This window comes from Salarias fasciatus, unplaced genomic scaffold, assembly GCF_902148845.1.
Source record: "Salarias fasciatus unplaced genomic scaffold, fSalaFa1.1, whole genome shotgun sequence".
Lineage (NCBI taxonomy): Eukaryota > Metazoa > Chordata > Actinopteri > Blenniiformes > Blenniidae > Salarias > Salarias fasciatus.
The window spans coordinates 189,521-214,804 of NW_021941399.1; the positions used below are offsets into that span (position 1 = coordinate 189,521).

The window sequence follows — 25,284 nt, forward strand, 5'->3', positions numbered from 1 at the left end:
TCAACGGGGTTTGATCGGCCGGTGTGTGGCGGAGAGAAGAGCGCTTGCTGCTGTTCTTCCACTCTGGGGAGGACAGATCGGAGGCGACGTTCACATCCAGGATTCAACAGTCTGCTGCTGAGTTTCCCCAGATCCCACAATTCAATGCACCGATCGGCCAAGTCATTATGACCACCTGCTTCCTGTCTGGACTGTCTCCATCTCATACTGTCTCATATGGAGCAAACTGGATACTGACAGCTTTCTGTCCCAACCATCACTCCCAGCATGCATCACTGAGCCATGGCCCTCAGCAGCTCACTGCCTTTCCTTCCTTTTGCTCTAAAATGATCCTGATTCTTGTCAAACTCTTCAAAATCTCTGCGCAGGGCCGGCCTTAACCAATCCGACACCCTAGGCAAGATTTTCGGTGGCGCCCCCTTGCATTGCCAGCGTATACTGTACACTAACAAGAAACTTGATAGATTTGTCTTATTCAATTGTTTTATTTAAAGGAAGATAATTTCCAATCAGCATAGTCAACAAAAATAATAAATTATAGATAAATAAATGCAAAATTAAATGAATATATGAAATACAATATGAATACCGAACGTGAAGTATAAATGGTACAGAAAATCAAACATCACGCTTCTTTCAGCAGAAGCCACTGGACCAGGAGGAGTGGCAGAGATTCTCAGTGCAGCCCACATGTTGGGGTAAAGTTCTGCCAGCTTCTCATGAAGGTGTAGCTGAGGTGGAGGCACCAGGAGGAGCGCTTGATTGAGGTGGAGGCACCAGGAGGAGCGCTTGGTTCTGAGGTGGAGGCACCAGGAGGAGCGCTTGATTCTGAGGTGGAGGCACCAGGAGGAGCGCTTGATTCTGAGGTGGAGGCACCAAATGAAGCCTTGATTCTGCTGCATCCCAGGCGGACGATGTAGCTGAGGTGGAGGCAGCAGCAGCAGAGGTGGTAGATGGTCCAGGGGGGATTTAGAAACTTCAGCAGCACATCTGAAAATAGTATGTGACTCCACTGAGTATCTAATTATAAAAGCACATGATTCCAAGAATAAATAAAATGATAATAAAAAAAAACCCATATACATGTATGACGTTCACTATGGAGTGATATATAATATACAATGCACTGTTCCTGATGTTCAATTTATTGTCATTACAGTGGAATGCTGAATGGCACAATGTACAGCAGCAGTAAACTGCAGTACTGCTGTTATAAATACACATCTGACTGAATTACAGCAGTGCTGATATTCACAGCAGCATTTCCTCTCCTGTGATACTCTAAATTAACATTAACGATGAGCCCACAGCTATATGGGTGGAAAAGTGACTATTACCAGCAGGGCCAACGTTAGCTACCCAGATGGCAAATTAAACGTTCAACAAAGAATGAAAGAAAATATAAACACCGTCTGAAATGATCTAGTATAAACTTCACTGAGGAATGTAAGCTGAGAACACCAGTAGTTATCTACATGATCTACATTATTTTCCATAACAACAAGCCCCTCCACATTATTGATATTGATTAGTGATTAGTGATTAGTGATTAGCAGCCATCCAGGTTAATGTCACGTTCTGCAACAGAGACATAATTTCTTGCAACATTACCTTTTCGTTTGTCTTGCTCTTTCTCCTCCTGGTTTTCTTGTTTTTTCTTCCCGGGGCTCCAGGACAGTTCTGGTCGTTTTGACATTTGTTCATGCTGATGATGGGGCGTCCAGAAACAGTCATGGAGTGAAGGAGGGGGAGGAGGGGGGGGCGGCAGCTGGGGGGCGTGGACGACTCAGTAAATAATATGGTAAACTACTGGAATTAATTAATTGTCTTTGCTTAAGAGTACAACAACTATTTAGAAAAATTGTGAACTTTTCTTCTTTCCCATTTGTACTGCTGGTGCAGCAGCGCTGGCGCCCCTGATGGACGGCCCTTAGCATCTGCCTACTGCCTTTGGCCCGGGCCGGCTCTGCTCTGCGGTCAGGATGGACTGAGGTGGTCAGATCAGGAAACCTTTAAAGCTGTAGGCCAGCCTGATACATTACAGTCTGAGTGAAGAGAGAGAATCCAGCTTTTAGAGAGAGCACAGTTAAAACTCCAGCATGGGGCTGAATGCAAGATGCTGACATGAGGGACTTATAGATATTGATCCAAAAGGTCACGAAATGTCTATTTGGGGAAGATCTTTGTCAGTTCAGTCTTTATACAGACCATTTTAGTGCAGACTAACCTTTGGAAAAGCCACAGAAACTGACTGTTCTCTCTGAGTTGCTGCTTTGGTCTCCATCGGTTGGCAGTCTTGGGTTTCCGAGTCCTTCTGGATCAGATACGTGGCCAAAATGGCCTCCAGGAGGCTGATCAGCATCATAAAGAAAATCCCGATGCAGTAGACGGCTGGAGGACAGCAGAGTCCCTGAGTTAGCGTTCTGGCTCATGTGAAGCATCGTCCAACGAGAGCGAGGCTGTCGGGGTGTTTACCGATCAGAGGCACCCTGTCGGACGAGGAGGGCAGAATCTCGTGGAGAATCAGCTGCAGCACCGTGACGGCGAGCAGCACTGTGATCCTGAAGCTGATCTTCTGCTCTCCGCTGTCTGGGATCAGGTAGGCCAGGTCCATACACAGGAAGAAGAAGATGGGCAGCAGGAAGTTGACGGCGTGCTGGATCGGCCTCCTCTGCATGAAAACCTGGGAAATGATGCATTCAAGGACAGGAGGTTCACACACTGGCTCTATTCTGAATTGTAGGAGAGAGTCAAGTCTGGAGACGCCCTGCACGTCCTCTCAGACGAGCTTTGGGACTGTTTGTCCCTTCTCTGCTGCAGAGGTGCTGGACCGGGACTGCATTCGGCTGTCTCCTGGTGGACACCATTTTGCTGATTAATGCCTCTAATTTAAACGGATCCCAGACCAGTTCCTGACATGTCTGAGTTGGCTCGCAGTGATCAGAGCCCCACTCATCCTGTCCCTGTTTCCAGCCTGAAGCCTTCCAGCCTCTGCCAGCCGACCTGCTGCACTTCGCCCTGCTTTGAACAGAGGTGAGTGGTTTTGATGAGCAGAGAGCAGACCATGAACCGAGTCCAAGGCCACCAGAGGGAGGGTGCAAGGAAGACCACTGCCAGCCAGGAGGGGTAAGCAGAAGGGGTGGGGGCCCAGGGCACCGGGCCCCGGCACAAGTCACCGGCCAAAACGGCCCAGGGCAGAGCCGAGCAGAGCCCCACCCTGGATGGGGAAGTTTGGAGGAACGAAGGCCCAGCCGAGGGACAGCCATCTCCCCAACCCCGGTCAAACCTGCACCCTCGACCCCCACCTCCCATCAGTCCCACCCCAGGTGCCCCCTCATGTACACAGACACTGGCGATGGAGCGACCACCGGCAGAGTGATGAACCGCGGTTCAGGCCGCGACGGTCAGCACCGCCGCCCCAAACGCCACACACCACACTCAACCAACGCAGCCCGAAGGACCTACAGCGACACCTCGGGACTCGCACAGCCAAAGCTGATCAGCCCCAAAAGCCCAGCAAACCCCCAACCTCCCCCCCCGAATGACAGCAACCCCATCCACAGGGAACGCAAAAAAAGGGGGTGGTGGGCAAAAGGCACATCACCCACCCGGGCAATGATCCGGGCCCCCGACACCAACCACCCCCCAACAACTACTTTCCTTGATGACTGGTGACTGACTTCCCTGAGCATCGGCCTCTGCCGTCACTGCTGCTGCAAATCTAGAAATCAACCCAACAGAGGTCCGACAGGCAACAAGACACGTCAAGAGAGTCGGTCTCCAGTCAGCAGGGGAATCAGAAACCCCGGCTCTGCTCTAGTTTCCAGTCACTCCTCTTCCTCTCAGGTCGCTACTGCATTCAGGAGGCTGCAGCCTGCAGTGGAAAACTCAGACTCAGAGGTTTCTTCAGTCGTTTCCGTGACGGCAGCGTTGACAGCTGGGACTCAGACACTCAGGTTCTACTGGGTCGTAATGGACGAACCTGCCGATCTGCCGAGACACCCACCGTGTAAACAATCACAGTCTGGTTGGATCCGAAGTAGAAGTTGTTGGTTTTTTTGGTGACCGTCATCTTGACAAACCGCCACTCGTGCTGCGACTGCATGGCGTGGTGAGACCACTTCGAGACCAGCGTGGTGTTTGTGTTGACCACGAAGCGTATCTCGTCATCTGAGGAGGGAGCAGAAGAGGGAGCGGTCGGGTTTTGGGCGGGTCGGAGGAAAGCGTTCATGTGTTCACCGTTCCTCACCTGAGTGCATCAGAGACTTAAAGGAGATGGTGCACCGCTGGGTGTCGAAGGGGAACTTGTAAACGTTCATGCGACAGGTGCCCGTCACCACCTGATCGATTCGCTGTACCACCTCACCGAATGAGTTGACCTTGAGGAAAGGACTCGGAGCGATTTTGTCCTTCTCCAGCCTGTGTGAGGTACAACACACACAATTTCAGCTTCTAAGATTGCTCGTTTTTTGCAAGTTGCTTCAGTTTTGTGCCATCTTTACACTGTTTGGTATTTGTTTACATGTGGGGAACCTGAGAGAAGACTTGTCCGTTCAAAACGCTCCATGTGAAACTGTAAATATACATCTATCATCTATAGCCCCTCAATTCTCTTTTTAAAGAACTACATTGCCTACATTCAGTTGTGAATCGGTTGGAGGATCACTGCATCCTCCACGTCCCAACTGAGATACTGTGATTAAATGAAAGCCACATGAACTTACATCTCCTCAATGATGATGTCTGGTTTCCACAAAGAATCACTCGGAACGACGATGTGTTTAATTCCACAAAATTCCTCAGGATACCAGAAATGAGCTGGTTGTTCCAGGACTGTTCAGGAAGATGGAGGACAGGTGAAAAAAACAACACGATTAATCTGTGTGAAGGTCAATCATTTCTCTTTCCACTTCAGGAAAGAAAAATGAGAGAAAACTCACCAAATAAAGCCAAATATACGTAATAAAAAGCTGTTCATTCGCTTTTCTGTGGATGAAAACATACAATGTGTGAAACAATGTCGGACAGCAAAGATGCAGGACAAACTTTTCTCAAGGCGGGGCCGCTCTCGGAGGGGGCGGGGCCCGGCGGCCCCTTCAACAAACCTTTAGAAGTTGAGAAAAAAATGAACTGAATACAGACTAGAGTTGTCGCAGTAGTTCAACAATCCGCTGGTAAAGGCACAAACAAGGCATTTCTGTCCATCCTTCCTTCCCTCTTTCCCACTGCACATGCTCACAAGGCCTTCAGCTGATCTCCCCCCCCCCTCCCTCCTTCCGCCCCCCAGCAGAACAGCCAATCACTGTCTATGCAAATGAGCCAGAACCAACCCTGTCTCAGGGATACACAGAACTCCTCAAAGAACTGAAGAAGCTTAAAATGGAAGAGTACCAGCAGCACAGTGAACATCGTACCACGTTGAGGATGGCAGCAATCGACATTTCCAGGTAAACGTAGGTGAGATTGAGGTGACTTTGAACGGGCCGACTCATGGTTAAAACATCCTTTTTTCCTTGGAGATCCAGTTCGTCTATGATGTCTCTGTAAGTACAGAGCATGTCACAAGGTTCTGCGAAGAAAAGGGGAAACCTTCTGAATCTGAAAGTTTGTCCCAAAGGTGAAAGGAACGACTTTGATGAGGATGATGAAGTTTTGGGCAGTGTGTGGAGTGCTACCCGTCCACCCATCAGCGATTCAATCAATCTCAGTGGTGGGCCGTCAGGGCCTGCAAAGCCTTCTCTGCTGGCCTAAAAGTATCTGAATTACAGACTGATGTAAATTATATTTTGTCCATAAATAATTAATAAATGATTCCAAATGGTATGATCTGGTTCCTTTCATAGTTTTCCCGTGGTTGCGCTGCTTCCAGACATGTTTTTTTCATATTAAATCATTTAACCAATCAGATTTCAGGCATCATCTGTTGCTAGGGTCAAAGAAATCTGCTCGAGGCCTTCACTGTCCGTTCCTGATGGCGCAGTGAAGTAAAGTGAAGCGTCAAACAGACAGCTGCTTCAACCAATCAGACAGTTGCTTCAACCAATCAGATTTCGAGTTGGCGACTCAGCGCCTTCTAGCTAGCTACACTAACAACAGCAGATCCAGGCCTTCTGATTTACATTCACCAGAGATACAGTAGGGGCGGTATGCACCTAAGTTGTTGGTCGCCTACCTCAATTATTCCAAAGAAGAAGCAGAAGACCTGAAGAGAAATAAAACTTACGCCAGAAATCCCACAGGGCAGCTGGACTTTCAGCCCTGGCTTTATGGAATTGAAATGCACCGATAATCTATATGACAGCAATGGAACTCTTTTTGAGGAAGGAAAGGAGGATGGATTTTGTTTTCAAATAATGGGGATTTTGGTGAGTAAAATGTTTCTCTAATATTGCTGTTTTATTAAGTTGTTGATGCTTATTGTATGTGCACAGATGTAGGAGACTTGTGCACTTCAGCAAAGGCATTTATTCTGGCTGCACAAGTATCTATCTGCTGTGCAGCAACTCTTTATGTGCATATCTGCATAAGATTTTTTTTTGTAGACAAAATAGTTATTGAGAGTGGATTGATTCAGGCGGATCTGTTCTGAAGGCCTTAGTGTGAAATTCACGGTCCGCCACTGCAATCAATCAATCAATTTATTTTTGTATAGCCCAGTATCACAACAACAGCTGCCCAGAGGCTTCAAGATGTTACATTGGTTGGTAAAAAAAAACAGTGAATAAGCATAATATAATATGTCAAATTCACAGTAACGAGACAAAACGAAGCAACCACCGCCTTAGACCCTCACATCCGGCAAGAAAAAACTCCAGAAACCCAGTGGGAAAAGAAAAATGTTGGGGAGAACCACAGTATGGAGGGATCCCTCTCCCAGGGACGGACAGCTTTGGCAACAGCTAGCATGAGACAATAAGAAGTAAAGCCTAGGACTATGTTGAGGACAGTCCGTTGGATTCACAACCTTTCTGCATCATTTACATGTTCAAAAAACCAATGCCTTGGTGAAAAATAACCGAGTTACCTGGTACGTCACGGAAGCTTTCGAGGTACTCTCTGAGATATTCGGGAGGATCCGTTCCGTTTAACATGTAGGCATCTAATGATGGAAGAATGGAGGATTCAAGAGGGGCACATGGGTGGGGCAGGCAGGGCAGAAGGACCGTCAGAATAAATAAAGATTGATTGAATGCATCGAGGAGGAAACGCAGCTAATCATTGAATTACAACAATTAGTCTTTACTAACACGTTGCCTGTATTCTTAAAATTTCATCTTTAATCTCAGCATTTATGTCTGTCTGGAGGAGAGTTTAGAGAAGTGGACCTTTTGTCTTCAATCTTACCTTTTGTCTTTCGTCTTAACCTATTGTCTTAGGCCTTAACCTTTTGTTTCTAGTCTTAAGCTATTGTCTTAGGCCCTCTACTTTTGTCTTTAGTCTCAACAATCGGTTTCATTACGATTCTATTCACAGATAAAAGAAGGAATGGAGAAAATTGAAAAGATTAGAATAAACGCTGAATCAGGATGTTGGAAACCAGGGAAGCAAAGAAAGCAAACTCAGTTTAAACGAATTCTTCAAACAGGCACCTTCCGAACAGTAAGAGCAAAAATCAGTCACACAATAATCGACTTTCTCACCATCCTACATTTGAAACTTCCATCAGCGTCAATCGACCTGAAATTACGACTACCAACAAAACGTGTAGTTTACCCATCTTCCGTACCGTGTAACTCCGCACCATCAAAGGTTGATCTCATCCCACAGCCATATCGATCATTTAACCTTTCTGGAAAGAAACACAGATTTACTCTGTAAACATTCCGATCACCAGCCGAGGGGCGGCAGATATCATCTGTTCAAACAAGTGTGTTCAAATGACTGTTCCTGGAAGAAGTCATTTCAGGAGGAGGAAGTCAGAGTGTTAATTTTGAGGGACTACCCAAAATGCATTGCACTCCACAACAAGTCCTCTCACTGCAGATGCTGGAAAGTCCACTTGCAAGTGAACCAAGAACCCCAGATCAGAGCTCAGGGGCTTTCACACCCAAACAGATGAAGTGGACTTTACCAGAAAGTCCCTGAAGTGGACTGAAACAGATCGCTCCACTGTTTCAGTCTGATAGAAATCATTTCTTAGTCTGTTCTGTGAATTACTATATAAAAAAAGTTTAATCCACAGTTTGGAACTGGTTTGGTGTCCGTTTACCTGCTTGACCTTGATTATCTTGCCCTCCGACAGACTGGCGACCTGTCCAGGGTGGACCCCGCCCTCGCCCAAAGTGGCTGGGAATGGGTCCAGGCCCCGAAGACCCTGAAAAGGATGAAGCAGTTTAGAAAATGGATGGATGGATGGATGGATGGGACCTTGCTTAATAATGACAGCATAATTAATGGGATCACTCAAGTGGACTCTCACCGGCTACAGAAACACTCTGAATGCGCATGCGCAATAAGCAGAATGCGATTGGGAGCAAGCACACAACGGCTTGACGAAAGCAGCTCGTCAGAATGATTGACAAACAGACCCACCAGTTATTTTGATGATCCACCCAGAACTCAAAGCAAATAGAACATCCTACATTACACCTTCAAGCCAGAAGTCGTTGGGCACAATGCCTTGCAATCTTTTGGGCATTGTTACTTGCAGCACACAGTGCAGCAAGTATTAGTAACAGGGCTCCTTCTTGTGGGAGATTAGGGCTTCTCGTTTAACAGCGATGGCAGGTTCCATCTCTGTAGCTCCTGCTTCAAATCAATCCGCACTCCTCCCCATGTTCTTCTCAAAGGTGCCTATGGCGATCTCAAACACGGCCTCAAGGATGTGGTTCCACAGTCAGTGGGGCGGTCCATCAGGACTTCATTTATGACTTCAGCGTAGCGTTTCCGCAGTTCAGGCACTGCAATCATAGCTGTGTTGATGCGGGGCCGGGGTTTCTGCTTGGAGCGGTTGACATGTCTGGGGCAGAGATGTACCTTGGTGGCAACCAGGGAATGGTCGGTGTCAGTGCTGTGGAAACTGCACGTGACCAGCACTTGGTTCAGCAAGGATCTCCTGGTGGTGGCGAAGTCCAGCTGATGCCAGTGGCGAGACCTTGGATGTCTCCATCCAACACTTGACTTTCATGCCGATGCTAACTACTGAAGCTAACTCAAACCAAACTCCTAACCTGAACTCCAGCTGTAACCAGGAGCCAGTTAACCAGGTGAACCTCCAAGAACAAGTTGGTAAAAAAAAAATTTAGCATCATACCTGGTAATCTGGGATCGTCATAGTAATCTCCAGGAGTATTCTCCAGTCTCCACCGGCCCTTCATCCAGCAGGAGGAAGAAGAGTCACTGCTCTGTTCCAGTCAGCTCACAGTTGGAGATGGAGACAGACTCATCAGTTTTTACCTGGAACTCCGGCTGTGTCTTCAGAAACAGGGACTGGAGGAGGACTGGAGCTGAATCCACCTGATGGGGAGAGAGACTGGGTTTCATGAGGAGAAGATCAGGCTCACGCTCCTGGATGCTCATTTATCAACCACACACACACACACACACACAGACAGACACACAGACAGACACACACACACGAGCTTTCCCATGCAAAGTATGGAATTCATCAATTTGTACTTGTACTTCAAATGTGTGTAAATTTAAGCACAAACATAAAACCTGGCAGAATGCCAGAGAAACGGCAACTAGCATGAAGACAGTAGCAAACAGCACATGTTCTCTGTTTGCTTTCATTAGAACTGCTCCATTAGCAGCTTCATTTTAATGCAAACAGACGTTCTGGATGTGGGATGAAAAGTTGTGACAGAAGCTGAGAGCTGGTTAAAATGCTCACCTGATCCGTGAGACTCTCATCTCATCCCAACACTCATTGCTGCCATTATGTCCATTAAGTAATTGTAGTTTACATAGGCTACGTTCACACTGCAGGGCTTAATGCTCAATTCAGATTTTTTTGTGAAATCCGATTTTTTTGCGAGTTCGTTCACATTTTCATTAAAATGCGACTTGTATGTGATCTCCCGTCTGAACGGAATACCACTCAAAAGTGTCCCGCATGCGCAGAAGAGGACATAATGACGTCACGCAGCAGCGCGCTTCACTGTTTGCTGAACTCACAAACAACATACAGAATCTACAGCTTTTCAAGCGTCAATGATTTATTTAAGAACTGATCAAACACGTATTCTGACAATTGAATAGTGCGCAATCATTTCAGTGCTGCGCTTCTAATCAGCCGCGCCGAGCTCCTTCTGTGTGTGTGTGTGTGTGAGAGAGAGAGAGACAGGGAGCGAGAGAGAGGGAGAGAAGAGGGAGAGCGCGCGTATGGATATTATTATTATTTTTCCTCCCCGTTGTCCTGGCGCTGCAGAATTTAGCGAATGAGAAGGAAGAGAGCCAAGTTTTTGGCCATGGCGTTTTGTGGGGCAGTGGCAGCAACAGAGAAACGCAGTCAGGAGTGGGGGGACAGTGATGAGAGTCTTTAATGATACGGAGTTCAATATATTTTTCGGATGGCAAGAACTCCCTTAATGTGCGTCTGCGAGCGCCTTTTTTTAACACTCACGGTAAGACACACGTCTTCAGCGCCCCACTCGTGACGTGTAGGTCGGATGAATGCGACCTGGCCGTTCAGACTGAAGTCGCATGGCAAAAGATCCGATACGTATCGGATTTAGGACCACATATCCAAGTGGCCTGGGTCGCATTTGAAAAAATCGGATCTGTGTCGTTCAGACTGTCAGGAAGAGATCCGATACAGGTCGCATAGGGGCAAAAAAATCGGATTTGGGTCACTTCAGCCTGCAGTGTGAACGTAGCCATAGAGTTCACAGCAGTGCCTAAGTGAAGCAGTGCCTCCTTCAGTCTAGCAGAGGGCTCACTGTGACTGTCTATAGTCACAGGTTTATAGTGCAGTGTGAAGCAGTAGCAGAAGAATGGCAGAATGGAACCCCCCCCCCCCCCAGAGTGATGAGGCATGTTGTTGACGGCTGGTCCATTAAAACAGAAATAACGCAAAACAACCGTATGGACAGTGAATCATTATCGAGGATATAACATCCACAGTGTGGAACTGGCTTGGTGTCTGTTTACCTGCTTGACCTTGATTATCTTGTGCTGCGACAGACTGGCGACCTGTCCAGGGTGGACCCCACCCTTGCCCGAAGTTGCTGGGAATGGGTCCAGGCCCCCACCACCCTGAAAAGGATGAAGCGTTTAAAAAGGGATAGAGGAGTGATGGACCTTGCTGAACTTTCTGACAGCCTAATTAATGGGATCACTCAAGTGGACTGTGGTCTGGATCTCTTGAAGCTAACTCATAAATCATGACACAATAATAACTTTATCAAACAACTGCTAACCAGTAAAGCTACGTCAGAAAAAAAGGTTTAATTCACAGTTTGGAACTGGTTTGGTGTCTGTTTACCTGCTTGACCTTGATTATCTGTCCAGGGTGGACCCCACCCTTGCCCGAAGTGGCTGGGAATGGGTCCAGGCCCCCACCACCCTGAATGATGAAGGATGAAGCAGTTTAGAAATGGATGGATGGACAGACCTTGCTTAACTTACTGACAGCCTAATTAATGGGATCACTCAAGTGGACTCTGGTCTGGATCGAACAGGACTGAGAGTCCCTGAAGGGGACTCTCGTCTGCATCGAACAGCACAGGAAATCCCTGAAGTGGACTCTGGTCCAGATCAAATTGGATATGAAGTTCCTGAAGTGGACCCTTGTCTGGATCAAACAGGACTGAAAGTCCTTCAAATGGACTCTGGTCTGGATCTATTGAAGCTAACTCATAAATCATGACACAACCATAACTTGATAGAATGCTTGGTTGCTAACCAGTAAAGTTATGTTCGAAAAAAAGTTAAATCCACAGTTTAGAACTGGTTTGGTCTCTGTTTACCTGCTTGACCTTGATTAACTTGTCCTGTAACAGACTGGCGACCTGTCCAGGTGGACCCCACCCTTGCCCGAAGTTGCTGGGAATGGGTCCAGGCCCCCACCACCCTGACAAGGATGAAGCGGTTAGAAAATGGATGGATGGATGGATGGAGGGATGGACGGACCTTGGTTAACTTACTGACAGCCTAATTAATGGGATCACTCAAGTGGACTCTGGTCTGGATCGAACAGGACTGAAAGTCCCTGAAGTTCACTCTAGTCCAGCTCAAACAGGACTCGACTGATATTCCCTGAAGTGGACTCTGGACTGAATCTATTGAAGCTAACTCATAAATCATGACACAACCATGACTTTATCAAACCATTTCTAACCAGTAAAGATTCTTACTTCTTCTTAGCGCTCCAGTGAGGGTCAGGGTATCCCGTTCCAGTGCGTTGAGCAGACCGGATGAACCAGATTTTTCCAGTGCTGGCGATCTTCCGCCAGCTGCTCTGCATCCTCCACAGCAACTCCATGTTGTTGGAGGTCGCCCGCAATGACGTCGAGCCATCGGGTCCGGGGCTTCCCTCGTGGTCGTCTTCAGCCTGAGGCCTTTGGGTCAAACTGGAGAATGACTCGTGTCGGTTTCCCGGTGTAGACGAAGGACATGGCCCAGTCAGCAGGGCGGCATTGTGCGACCAAGGAAGATGCTCGGGCTGGCCTGTGCGGCTCTGAGCACTTCATTGGAAACTCGCTGAGGCCCCTGATGTTCTCGATGGTTCTAAGAGCCCTGCTATCAAAGCCATCGATTCTTGAGGCCAGAGTGTCATTCAGGGGCCACGTTTCTGAGCCATAAAGCAGGATGGAGAGTACGGCTAAGTTGTAGATCCGGAGATCCAGCTTTCGTGAGATGGTCTGGTGCCGCCAGAGTGGTTTCCAGAGGGACTGCAGAGCAGATGCTGCCAGGGCTCGTCTGCGGTCAATCTCTGGTTTTAGGTCCCTGCTGTCTGTCACCATGGACTCCAGATACACAAAGTTCCTGACAGGCTCTACGATGTTGCTACCGGTTTGCATGGGAGGTGGATCTGGTCTATCACTGACATACATGAACTTGGTTTTAGTCCAGCTCACTTTGAGGTCAAACTGTGCTGCCTCCTCACAGTAAATGCCCAGAGCGTCTCTCAGCTGACTGTAGGTTGTGCTGAGCAGGATGGTGTCGTCAGCGTATTCCAGGTCAGTCAGGTGGTAGCTGCCGAAGGACACTCTGGGGACGCCTCGCAGACCTTGGACATCAAATGGTCGATGATGCAGTTAAAAAGATCAGGAGCCACACAGAGCCCTGGAGAACGCCACTGGAGATGGTAAACCAGTTGGAATCAATACCGTTAATACGGACACAGCTCTCTGCTGTAGAGCAGCTGGAACAAAGCGATGATCTTGGGTGGTTCTCTGAGGGTTTGGAGGATGTTCCACAGAGAGGAGTGACAGACGGTGTCAAAGGCGGCCTTCAGATCCATGAATCCGATATACAGATGGCAGTCTTTACGAAGCTCACGGGTCTTCTCTATCAGCAGACGTACGGCAGAGATGCGGTCAATTGTGGAGCGATTGGGCATAAACTCAGCCTGCTGGGGACGGCGGCGGCTTCTGGTCGCTGGAAGGAGACGTGACGTGAAGCCAGATCCTGGTGAAGACCTTGCCAGGGATAGAGAGCAGGGTAATGCCTCTATAGTTTCTGCAGACCAGCCAATCACCCTTGCGTTTCCAGAAGGGCAGGATGACCCTCTGGTCCAGTCGGTGGCAGCTGCTCTGTTTCCCACACCTGATAGCACAGGTGGGTTAGCCGCTCCCCCATGCCATCAACGCTGGCTTTGAGCATCTCACCGGTGATGGCACAGATGCCGGGGCTTTCCTGATGTTCAGTTTCTTCAGGGCAGCTCTCATTTCCCCGGGTGTTACAGGGCCTATGCAGCAGGCGTTGCTGGGGGGGCAGCGTTAGCAGCCTCTAGGAGGACGGGATCAGCTGGGATGGTGCTGTGCTGCAGGAGGAGGCTAAAGCATTCCTTCCAGCACTCGAGGCAGGTGGCCTCAGTTGTAATGAGATTACCGTCAGAATCTTTTACCAGAGCTGTCTTTATGTGTGGACCGCTACGGGCTTGGTGCAGTAGACTGAATACACGGCTCAGGTTATTGTTGGCCGCCGACTCTAGCTGTCGGGCTTCTGCTTCCCAGAACCTCTCCCTATCCTCAGCGATGGCCCCATTGCGCAGGCAGTTCAGTCACCGATACTCCGTGAGGTCGCCTCGGAGCCGGCCCTCACGCCGCTGGTCGATGATGTTTAGTGTCCTCTCTGATATCCAGGGCTTTCTCGGGGACGGTCGTAGCGTCCGAGGACATTGTGAGCAGACTGGAGGTCACTTTCCTTGAAGGTCGCCCAGTCTGTCACTTTGTCGGGAGCCAGGGCATCAAGGGTGCAGCAGGTGGAGCAACTGAAGTCTGTGGCGATGTTGGGGTTGTTGAGTCGGGACTCGAGAGGAGTCGGGGCAAGGCTGAGTCTGGTGCTGGTTGGCTCGGAGCTTTAGCTTTAGCTGGGTCACCAGCAGGTGATGGTCTGCGTTGCCAAGCTGTCTCCTCTGTACACCCAGCAGTTAGTGACAAATGACTTCCAGGATCGAGAAATGATATGGTCCAGCTTCTTCCTGGTTTAGCCATCTGGGCTGTACTACATCCAGTGATGGATTTGTTTCCGAGGAAACCAGGTGTCAGCAACACAGAGGCTGCTATGGTAGCAGAGGAGGTGGCGGTTGCCATTGTCATTTGTTTTCCTGTCACTCAAGGTGGTGCCGACAGGCGGGCCGGGGGATCGGTCGCTGCTGGACAGAGTGGCGTTGGCGTCAGTGAGAATGATGGTGACGTCGTGGAGTGGAGCTTGGCTGACAGCCTGGTGGAGTTGGTTGAAGAACACATCCTTCACATCCTCATCAGCGACGTCTGTGGGGGCGGAGGCGACAACCACTGGCATCTCGCCATGGTGGTGGAGGAAGCGAGCAGACAGTAGTCTGTCGCTTAGGGTTGTCCAGCTGATGAGGGACTTCTGGAGGGCTTTTGGAACGGCAAGAGCCACACCATAAAGGTCGGTCCAGCTCTCAGGGCCACTGCTGTTGTTGCCTGCTGTTGTTTCGCCATTACCTCGCCGTCGGACCTCACAGCGCCCTGCCAGGGAGGTGTTGTAGCAGCAGAGCTCTCGGGACAGGAGGGGGGCAGCTCCGGGGCGAAGGAGAGTCTGGACAGTCCATGTGGCGACACGTCCTGCGACGAAGGTCGATCCGTACTCGTTGGTCGGGGGCGGGCTGGGATCCGTTACCGTGAGGGTCAGTCCGGCTTCTTTCTCTGGTCAGTTTCGTAACAGATGATGTTTCTCCTAGGTGGGTTGTTGGCCCCCCGCAGGATAGCTGGTTGGTGGGGCTGCCACCTGGGTTTGGAGTCAGAGTTGTCCTTCTCCTAGACAGACTGCTTATCAAGGCTAATGAGTTCAATCTACCCGAGTTTGGAGTCAAAGTTGTCCCTCTCCTAAGCTATGTTGGTCCACGGCACGCTATTCCATTTTATTCAAGTACATTCCCCCCAAAGGAGGGCGCCCCTATCCGCCACTCAGGGGACACGCCTCTACACCGTAGAGCCCCAGCATGAGGACCAGTAAAGCTATGTGAGGCTGAACATCCAGACTCATCCCGATGCCTACTGAAGCTAACTCAAACCAAACTCCTAACCTGAACTCCGGCTGTAACCAGGAGCCAGTTCACCAGGTGAACCTCCAAGAACAAGTTGGTAAAAAAAAAAATTCAGCATTATACCTGGTAATCTGGGATGGTCATAGTAATCTCCAGGAGAGTATTCTTCAGTCTCCACCGGCCCTTCATCCAGCAGGAGGAAGAAGAGTCACTGCTCTGTTCCAGTCAGCTCACAGTTGGAGATGGAGACAGACTCATCAGTTTTTACCTGGAACTCCCGCTGTGTCTTCAGAAACAGGGACTGGAGGAGGACTGGAGCCGAATCCACCTGATGGGAGAGAGACTGGTTTTCATGAGGAGAAGGTCAGGCTCATGCTCCTGGATGCTCATTTATCAACCTCACACACACACACACACACACAAACGCGCGCAAACACACACACACGCAACACGCTCACACACACACACACACACACACACACCCAACACACACACACACACACAAGCTTTCCCATGCAAAGTAAGGAACTGATCAGTTTGTACTTATACTTAGAAATGTGTGTAAATTTAAGCACAAACAACGCAGAACCTGGCAGAACGTCAGTGAAACGACAACCAGCACGAAGAAAGTCACAGCAGGAGCAAACTGCACATGTTCTCCGTTTGCTTTCATTAGAACTGCTCCATTAGCAGCTTCATCTCGAGGCAAACAGACGTTCTGGTTGTGGGATGAAAAGTTGTGGCAGAAGCTGAGAGCTGGTTGAGATGCTGACCCGGTCCGTGAGCCCTGCAGGGAAGCGCTTCTCAAAGTGCAGCTGATCTGTTCGCTGAGAGCTCTGAGCTCCTCGGGAGGTTCTGTTCCTTCATGTGGTCTGTGGGTCCTACCGGGTTCTGTCATGATCAGTACTTTAAACGTTCAGTGAGAGACCAGTAGTAGAAGTCCCACCGGCCTCCTGGGAAACTGGGTTGGGTTCCCAGTTTGGACATTTTGGGGGGTTAAACGAATATGAATGGATTCATGCCGTGGTTTATATCCAGCTTCTGTCCACTCTGGGACTTCTGTCCACTCTGGGACTTCTGTCCACTCTGGGGCTTCTGTCCACTCTGGGACTTCTGTCCACTCTGGGACTTCTGTCCACTCTGGGGCTTCTGTCCACTCTGGGGCTTCTGTCCACTCTGGGGCTTCTGTCCACTCTGGGACTTCTGTCCACTCTGGGGCTTCTGTCCACTCGGGGACTTCTGTCACTGACTTTAATGCCAAACCCCTTTCGGTTTCTTCTTCTGTTGATCTCTCCTCTGAGCACTAACTGCTGGTTTCCTCGTCCCAGGTAGAGTTTCCATCATTCAATGTACCAAACAATGCTTTCTGGTTTGTTTCAGTTTGAGGAAAGTTCCTCCTCTTCACCTCGTTGCCATGATGGTGAAAAGCGAGGAAACAATTAGTACTAAAAAAGACGCATGCTGTTGCCATTTGTGGTTATTTGGCGGCTTTTCTGAAAGGAAATGATCCAGAAAGTGCACAAACACACTGGGATTTATCAACACTGAGGACTTACTGATGCACAGCGACCCACGGACACGTTTGGAAATGACAGATTTCTGTGAACTTACACACACGCTACATTTCATAAGACATGATTTCTGACCGTTTTTACACACAGTTGATAAATGAGGCCTCTGGTTTCTTTTATCAAACTTTCTCTGATCTCTGTGGCCTCCTTTCCACCAAACTGGTTCCCGGGCCAAATCGGGGCCGGCACCCAAAATTGAACCGGTTCTTGTGTCCGCACCAACCGCGGCCCCGGCTCCCAAAAACCGGGGCTTTTCAGGAACCACTTTCTTTCTGGGCCAGATCAGGCCCCGATCAGAACCTGCCACTCATCGACTGAGCCCGGCCCTGGGGGCGGAGCTACGGCAACAGGTGATCTCCGAACACACTCCGGCTGGGCGGTAATTTTGTGTACGTGTGTGTGTGTGTGTGTGTGTGTGTGTGTGTGTGTGTGTGGATATGTGTCTGTGTTTGATGTGTCTTGGATTATTTCAGTGATTTCGTAACATGTGAATGCCAATGTGTTTGTATTTTTGATCATTCTTGCAATAAATAAAAAAGAAAAACAAACTCTGGCTGAGCGAGTCTGGGTGGTTTCAGTTAAAGCAGACACTGTTTTTTCATCTGTGTGATTTTGACAAAGATCAGATCACATTTAATGGTGATTTTATGCAGAAATGTGAGAAATTCCAAAAGATTCAGATACTTCTTCATACCACTGGACGTTCTGCAATGACGTCGCTCCGCCTCCCCCTCGGTGGCGGCAGTGCGGTGGAAAACCAAAGCAGGGATTTTCAGGCCCTGGTTTTGAACCAGGTGGGTCCCAGGCCCCGGTTCAGCCCGGGAACTGGTTTGGTGGAAAAGAGGCCTGTGAGACTTATCACCACCACAGGAAGACCGAGCTCCTGGCAGAGGAAATCCTGGGAGGGTTTCATTTCCTTGATAGTCTGATTGATGCATTTTTAGAAAGTTCCACACTGGAGTCACTTACAAATAGACCACACACACAGTGTTTGAGCTTCGCTGCTCCTTTGGGTTTTTACCCCTTAATGCAGGAGGATTCCTGGAGGACCGCAGCCTTCATGTTCTCCATGTTCTCCATGTTCTCCATGTTCTCCCTGCTTCAACAGGCTGCTTGTCATGAGGCTCGTTATCAGACCTTTCAGCTGAACTTGGTGATGAACCTTCAAGAGCTTCAGGTGTGTGGAAGCAGGGAGAACATGGAGAACATGGAGAACATGGAGAACACGCAGAGCTGCGGCCCTCCAGGAACCACACCTGTGCTTCAGCGCCCTTCCTGGAAGTTTGTTCACCGTCCACATCAAAACAGATTGCTTCTGTTTCTTAGTCTGTTTTGTGAATTATTATAAAAAAAAGTTGAATCCGCTGTAGAATCGCCGTAAATCGACTGTTTTGACAGATTTACATATTTCCAGTTGCGACTTTTAACACTCGTTGCTGCTATTATGATCATTAAATCTTTGTTGTTCACATAGAGTTCACAGCAGTGCCTAAGTCAAGCAGTACCTCCTTCAGTCCAGCAGAGGGCTCACTGTGACTGTTAGGTTTATGCTGCAGTGTGAAGCAGTAGCACAAGAATGTCAGAACGGAACCCCCCCGGAGTGATGAGGCATGTTGTTGCTGGCCGGTTCATTATAACAGAAATAACGCAAAACAACCGTTTGGACAGTGAATCATCATCGAGGATATAACATCCACAGTGTGGAACTGGTTTGGTGTCTGTTTACCTGCTTGACCTGGATTATCTTGTCCTGTGACAGACTGGCGACCTGTCCAGGGTGGACCCCGCCCTCGCCCGAAGTGGCTGGGAATGGGTCCAGGCCCCCACCACCCTGAAAAGGATGAAGCGGTTTAGAAAATGGATGGATGGATGGATGGATGGATGGATGGATGGACATGGCTCAGCTTAATGACAGCCTCATTAATGGGATCACTCAAGTGGACTCTGGTCCAGATCAAACAGAACTGAGAGTCCGTCAAGTGACTCTGGTCTGGATCTCTTGAAGCTAACTCATAAATCATGACTCAACCATAATTTGATAGAATCGTTGCTGACCAGTAAAGCTACATTAGAAAAAAAAATTCACAGTTTGGAACTGGTTTGGTGTCTGTTTACCTGCTTGACCTGGATTAACTTGTCCTGTGACAGCCTGGCGACCTGTCCAGGGTGGACCCCGCCCTAGCCCGAAGTGGCTGGGAATGGGTCCAGGCCCCCACCACCCTGAAAGGGATGAGTGGTTTAGAAAATGGATGGATGGATGGATGGATGGATGGATGGATGGATGGACCTTGCTTAGCTTACTGACAGCCTCATTAATGGGATCACTCAAGTAGACTCTGGTGTGGATCTATGTAAGCTAACTCATAAATCATGACAGAACTGTAACTTTATCAAACCACTGCTCACCAGTAAAGCTACGTCAGGCTAAACATCCAGACTCATCCCGATGCTAACTGCTGAAGCTAACTGATGAGGAGAGAAACTGGTTTTCATGAGGAGAAGGTCAGGCTCACACTCCTGGATCCTCATTTATCAACCACACACACACACACACACACACACACACACACACACACACACACACACACACACACACACACACACACACACACGAACACACACCACACACGCACACACACACGAACACACACACACGCTTTCTCATGCAAGGTAAGGAACTGATCAGTTTGTACTTGTACTTAGAAATGTGTGTAAATTTAAGCACAAACACAAAACCTGGCGGAACGTCAGTGAAACGACAAGCATGACGAGAGTCACAGCAGGAGCCGACTTTAATGCCAAACTCTTTTAGCTTCTTGTTCTGTTGATCTCTCCTCTGGGCATTAACTGCCGGTCTCCTCGTCCCAGGAAGAATTTCGATCATTCAGTGTACAAAACAATGTTTCCTGGTTTGTTTCAGTTTGAGCAGAGGGCCCACTGTGACTGTTAGCTGTATAGAGTATCTGCAGTCACGTGAACCGGGAGTTGTCAACCGGAGGACCGCCGCCATGTCGGAGTGAAAACAACCAGTGATATGTGGTTTCATGCACAGAGAGCAGTGCACGTTCGGTGTTCTTTAGCGTTGAAAACGTGGACTGATGAGGAGAGCAGGGATGTTGTTGTTGTCAGATCAAGTGGACAATTTTGAGGTAACACAAAGACTGGTACCGGGAGAAACTACGGATTTCAGGCTGCAGCAGGACCCGTATGCCCGGCTGAGACTCCAGAACTCCCCAATCTGGAGAACGCCGACATTTACTGTTCTCTAATCGACAGTTCTTCTGCGTACAGGAGCCTGGATTCATACAAGTATTTTGTTTCCGGCTTTGTGGGAGCGCTGGGACAACACTGACAATGTTCTTGTAAAGTCTACGGTAGACCTGCTCGCTTATATGTCAGAGTTAAACTCCAGCCAGAACGGACTTCTTCATCACGGAAGTCATTTAACCCGTTCGGCCCGACGGACCCGGTACCGGGTCCAGCTGCCTGCTCCACTTCAACCGGGGTCAAAGAGACTAAAATGCTGTGAGGAGGATTTCTTTCACCTGTGTCTCGAACCAGAAGCCTTCATCTCACTGACTGAACGCTGCAGCTGCTCTCTGACCACCGAGTCTGTGTTTTATAACAACTGTAAAATCCAGATGCAACAATTGGACACGCCCCCCTCCCCCGCCTCCAGACACAGAACCCTCCAGAACCAGAACCGCCTGCTCCACCATGCTGGGTCTCATATGAAACTAGAAAATCTACACTTTCAGAGACAGCAGCAGGATATTCTGAGCCGACCGCCTCCCGTCAGCGGCAAAACAAACCAGAACCCAGCTTCACATGTCACAGCAGCAGCTCAGATCATGTTTCTCACACTTCTTCACCAAATCTCACAGCTGTTCAACCAAACACAACATGTTTTATGTCCTTAATGTTTTGTGGTCATTTTCCATCTATTCACGCTCCTCTGACCAGCATTAGCGGCATAATCCTCTGGAATAGTGAAAGAGCGTCATGCGCCTGAATGTTTATTTTCACTCCAACATGGCGGCGACTGCCCAGCATGCATCGCGAGGCCGGGTGTGTGACGTCAGCTGCTAATACTCTATATAGAGCAGTGTGAAGCAGTAGCACCAGAATGTAAGAATGGAACCCCCCCCAGAGTGATGAGGCATGTTGTTGACGGCTGGTCCATTGAAACAGAAATAACGCAAAACAACCGTTTGGACAGTGAATCATTATCGAGGATATAACATCCACAGTGTGGAACTGGTTTGGTGTCTGTTTACCTGCTTGACCTGGATTAACTTGTCCTGTGACAGACTGGTGACCTGTCCAGGGTGGACCCCAACCTCGCCCGAAGTGTCTGGGAATGGGTCCAGGCCCCCACCACCCTGAAAAGGATGAAGCGGTTTAGAAAATGGATGGATGGATGGATGGATGGATGGATGGATGGACCTTGCTTAACTTACTGACAGCCTCATTAATGGGATCACTCAAGTGGACTCTGGTCCAGATTGAACAGAACTGAGAGTCCCTGAAGTGGACTCTGGTCTGGATCTCTTGAAGCTAACTCATAAATCATGACTCAACCATAACTTTATCAAACCACTGCTAGCCAGTAAAGCTACGTCAGGCTAAACATCCAGACTCGTCCCGATGCTAACTACTGAAGCTAACTCAAACCAAACTCCTGACCTGAACTCCAGCTGTAACCAGGAGCCAGTTCACCAGGTGAACCTCCAAGAACAAGTTGGTAAAAAAAAACATGTCAGCATCATCCCTGGTAATCTGGGATGGTCATAGTAATCTCCAGGAGATGGAGACAGAATCATCGGTTTTTACCTGGAACTCTGGTCGGGACTGGAGGAGGACTGGAGGTGAATCCACCTGGTGGGGAGAGAAACTGGATTTCATGAGGAGAAGATCAGCCTCACACTCCTGGTTTCTTTATCAAACTTTCTCTGATCTCTGTGAGACTTATCTCCACCACAGGAAGAGCTTCTGGGAGAGGAAATGCCAGCAGGGTTTCATTTCCTTCATGTTCATCACAACAAAACTCCAAACTGGAGTCACTAACCCAAACACAAGAAACACAAAGTGTTTTCAGTTTGGCTAAACAGTAGTTCTGCACATGCTCAGTAGACCGGCAATCAGAACCATGTCTTTCTCCAGAGTGTCTTGACTCCCAGTCCAGATCCTCCTGGTCCTGGTCCTGGTTCTGGTTCCAGTCCAGATCCTCCTGGACTTGCTGTTCTGTCCATGTGAATGTCTGTTTTCTCCACTGTTAATGTTTGGACTGTGCTGTTCTCCGTGGTTCCATGACTAAAACAAACAGCAGCACCAACTAGAGAACCAACATGAGAGCTCTGTCGTGTTCAGTGTTTCTGCCGTTGCCGTGTAAACGGACATTGTTTTCTGAAAGTCAACTTATAACATGAAACTGTTCTGAGAAAGAAACTCGAGAACGATGTAGTTTCTCTTGTTGGTGTGTAAATGAGGCGTCCTGCTGTCCCACCAGCTGCTGTCCGGAGGAGCTGCCCCCTGAAATGAACTCTGACCAGAGAGGAAGTGAAGCCCGAAGAAGAGGAAGAAGACGGCTCGTTGGTTGGTCCAGTCTGACGAGGAAGTCCCGCCCCTTCAGCTGGCTAGCAGCTAGCAGCCGTGATACCTAGCCGTCTATCAATGAGCTCCTGCGCTTCCTCACCACTCCACATCTGACCTCTGACCTCCAGACAGTTTAACTCTTTGTTTATTCTGACTTACTATGTTGGCTTTGTTTGTTGTGCTACCCAGAATGCACTGCACTCCACGTCACGTCCCCTCACTACAGCCGCTGGAAAGTCCGTTTGCAAGTGAAGCAAGACCCTCATTTTGAAGGAGACCAGAGTTCACCTGTTTGATCCGGATCAGAGTTCAGGGAAGCTTTAATACAAGAACCAAAGGAAGAGGACTTTAACAGGAAGTCCCAGAAGTGGACTCTGGTCCAGATCAAACAGGACTGCTGTGTTACTTTCATACCTGGACTGACCAGAACTTTATCTTACCTGGAACTCCCACTGTGTCTTCAGAAACAGGGACTGGAGGAGGACTGGAGCTGAATCCACCTGGTGGGGAGATAAACTGGTTTGCATGAGGAGAAGATCAGCCTCACACTCCTGGCTTCTTTATCAAACTTTCTCTGATCTCCGTGAGACTTATCTCCACCTCAGGAAGAGCTTCTGGGAGAGGAAATGCCAGCAGGGTTTCATTTCCTTCATGTTCTGATCGACGGACATTAAAAAAGCTCCAGACTGGAGTCATTTAGAAATAAACCACACTGACTGCTCAGCGTTGGTCTTCCTTTGGGGTTTTACCCTTTAATGCACTTCCTGGAAGTTTGTTCACCGTCAGCATCAACAACAGATCGCTCCACTGTTTCAGTCTCATGGAAAACATTTATTAGTCTGTTCTGTAAATTATTATAAAAAGAAGAAGTTTAATCCACAGTTTGAAACTGGTCTGGTTCTGTTTACCTGCTTGACCTGTCTTCACTTACTGACAGCCTGATTAACGGATCACTAAAACCACTAAACCCTGAGTGAGTTCCCAGTGAAGATCCCAGACCTCTGGGCCCAGACCCTCTTCTAAAACCAGACTGCGAGAACCGGAAAGACTCTGCTTACCTGTGAGGAAGATCAGGAGGAAGGAACCTGTGAGGAACATCTTCAGAGCTGGGGTTCTGTGTTCTCTGCTCCTGCTGTGAGGTTCCACTGAGTGAACGTCGCCGCCCTGCTGTCAGGTCGTTCCCATCAACACCTCCCCCTCCACACAGACCCGGCCTCTCAGGAAACGACCCCCCTTCACAGCCGAGGCCTGTTGTGTTTGCAGCAGAGACGGAAATACAGCTGGAAAACAAAATCAGCAGACTGTGGAGACGATCCGGAGACGGACGACTACACAACATTCATGAAGGCAAATTCAACCTGCAGGCCGAGCCGAACAAAGATCCAGCAGCTGCATCTCTGCAGGTCAGGAGAAAAGTCTCCTCAATTCCACCAACAGACTGGCGTTAAAGAGCTTCTCCTTCAGGGAGCCTGGATCTACAGACGAATCAATAAACACAAGGGCCCTCATTTATCAGACGGTCGTACGGCGGTATACGGGCGTACCCCCGTCGTACGTCCATATGAAAGACGGGTTAGTTATTTATCAATATGATTGTGAACGTTTGGAAAGATGAAATCTCACGACAGCTCTGACATCGTGTCCACAAGTTTCAGTCAGTGTGGACCTGCGGTGCAGTACAGAAAAACCTGGCGGAGCATGAAAATAATTATAAAGCACATCTCAATCACGCCATAAAGCACAAGCAGCACACATTCAGGACAGATTAAAACAAACAAAAAATAAAATGATGCCCTTATGGAATGTCTAATAAATTCTTCCTTGTGAGATTAATAAAGGATTTTTAACTTTCAGTACGTCCGCTGGTCCATCCTGCACGGAGAGGAGCAGTTTTAACAGTGAGAAAAGACGAACAGCTGCTGCAGAGCAGCTTCAGAGCCAGCAGGGAGACGCTGCTGTTCCTGTTCATCCCCTAAACTGAGTGTGACTTTATTTAGGCAGTTTTACACAATAATGCACTGCTGATAGAGTTACTTTTGATGCGCTTGCGCCACAAGATGTGGGAAAGGCCTGCTGGTTGGGTCTGGGCGGAGGAGACAGGACCTGAAGAACCGCTACTGAAATGTAAATGAACTCTAAAGTTTAGCAATGATTTATTTAATCAGTGATGTGACACCAGTAACCTAGAAAATAAAATATAAGCTGAAGGGAGATTAAATACAGACAGAGGACGTTTAGTCAAACATTTTATTAAGACTTCTATAAATTGTCTTTGATTTAAGCAGCACCGGCAGCAGGTGCACTGCAAAAATTCCAAATCTGAGCAAATTTTTTCAACTTGTTTTGAGTGAAAATGTCTAATTTTACTTGATTTAAGATACATTTCCTTAAATTTTATATTTGATCAAGATAAAAAGGCTTGATTTAAGAGAAAATTCTCTGAAATCAAGAACATTTGTTGCTTGTTCTATTGGCAGATTTTTTTTTACTAATTTC

At 48.4% G+C, this 25,284-nt stretch overlaps 1 pseudogene; it reads right to left on the reverse strand.

Annotated features, from left to right (window-relative positions):
• LOC115385666 (uncharacterized) lies at positions 1-24,012 on the reverse strand (annotated as a pseudogene).
• Between the last annotated feature and the right edge of the window lie 1,272 nt (positions 24,013-25,284).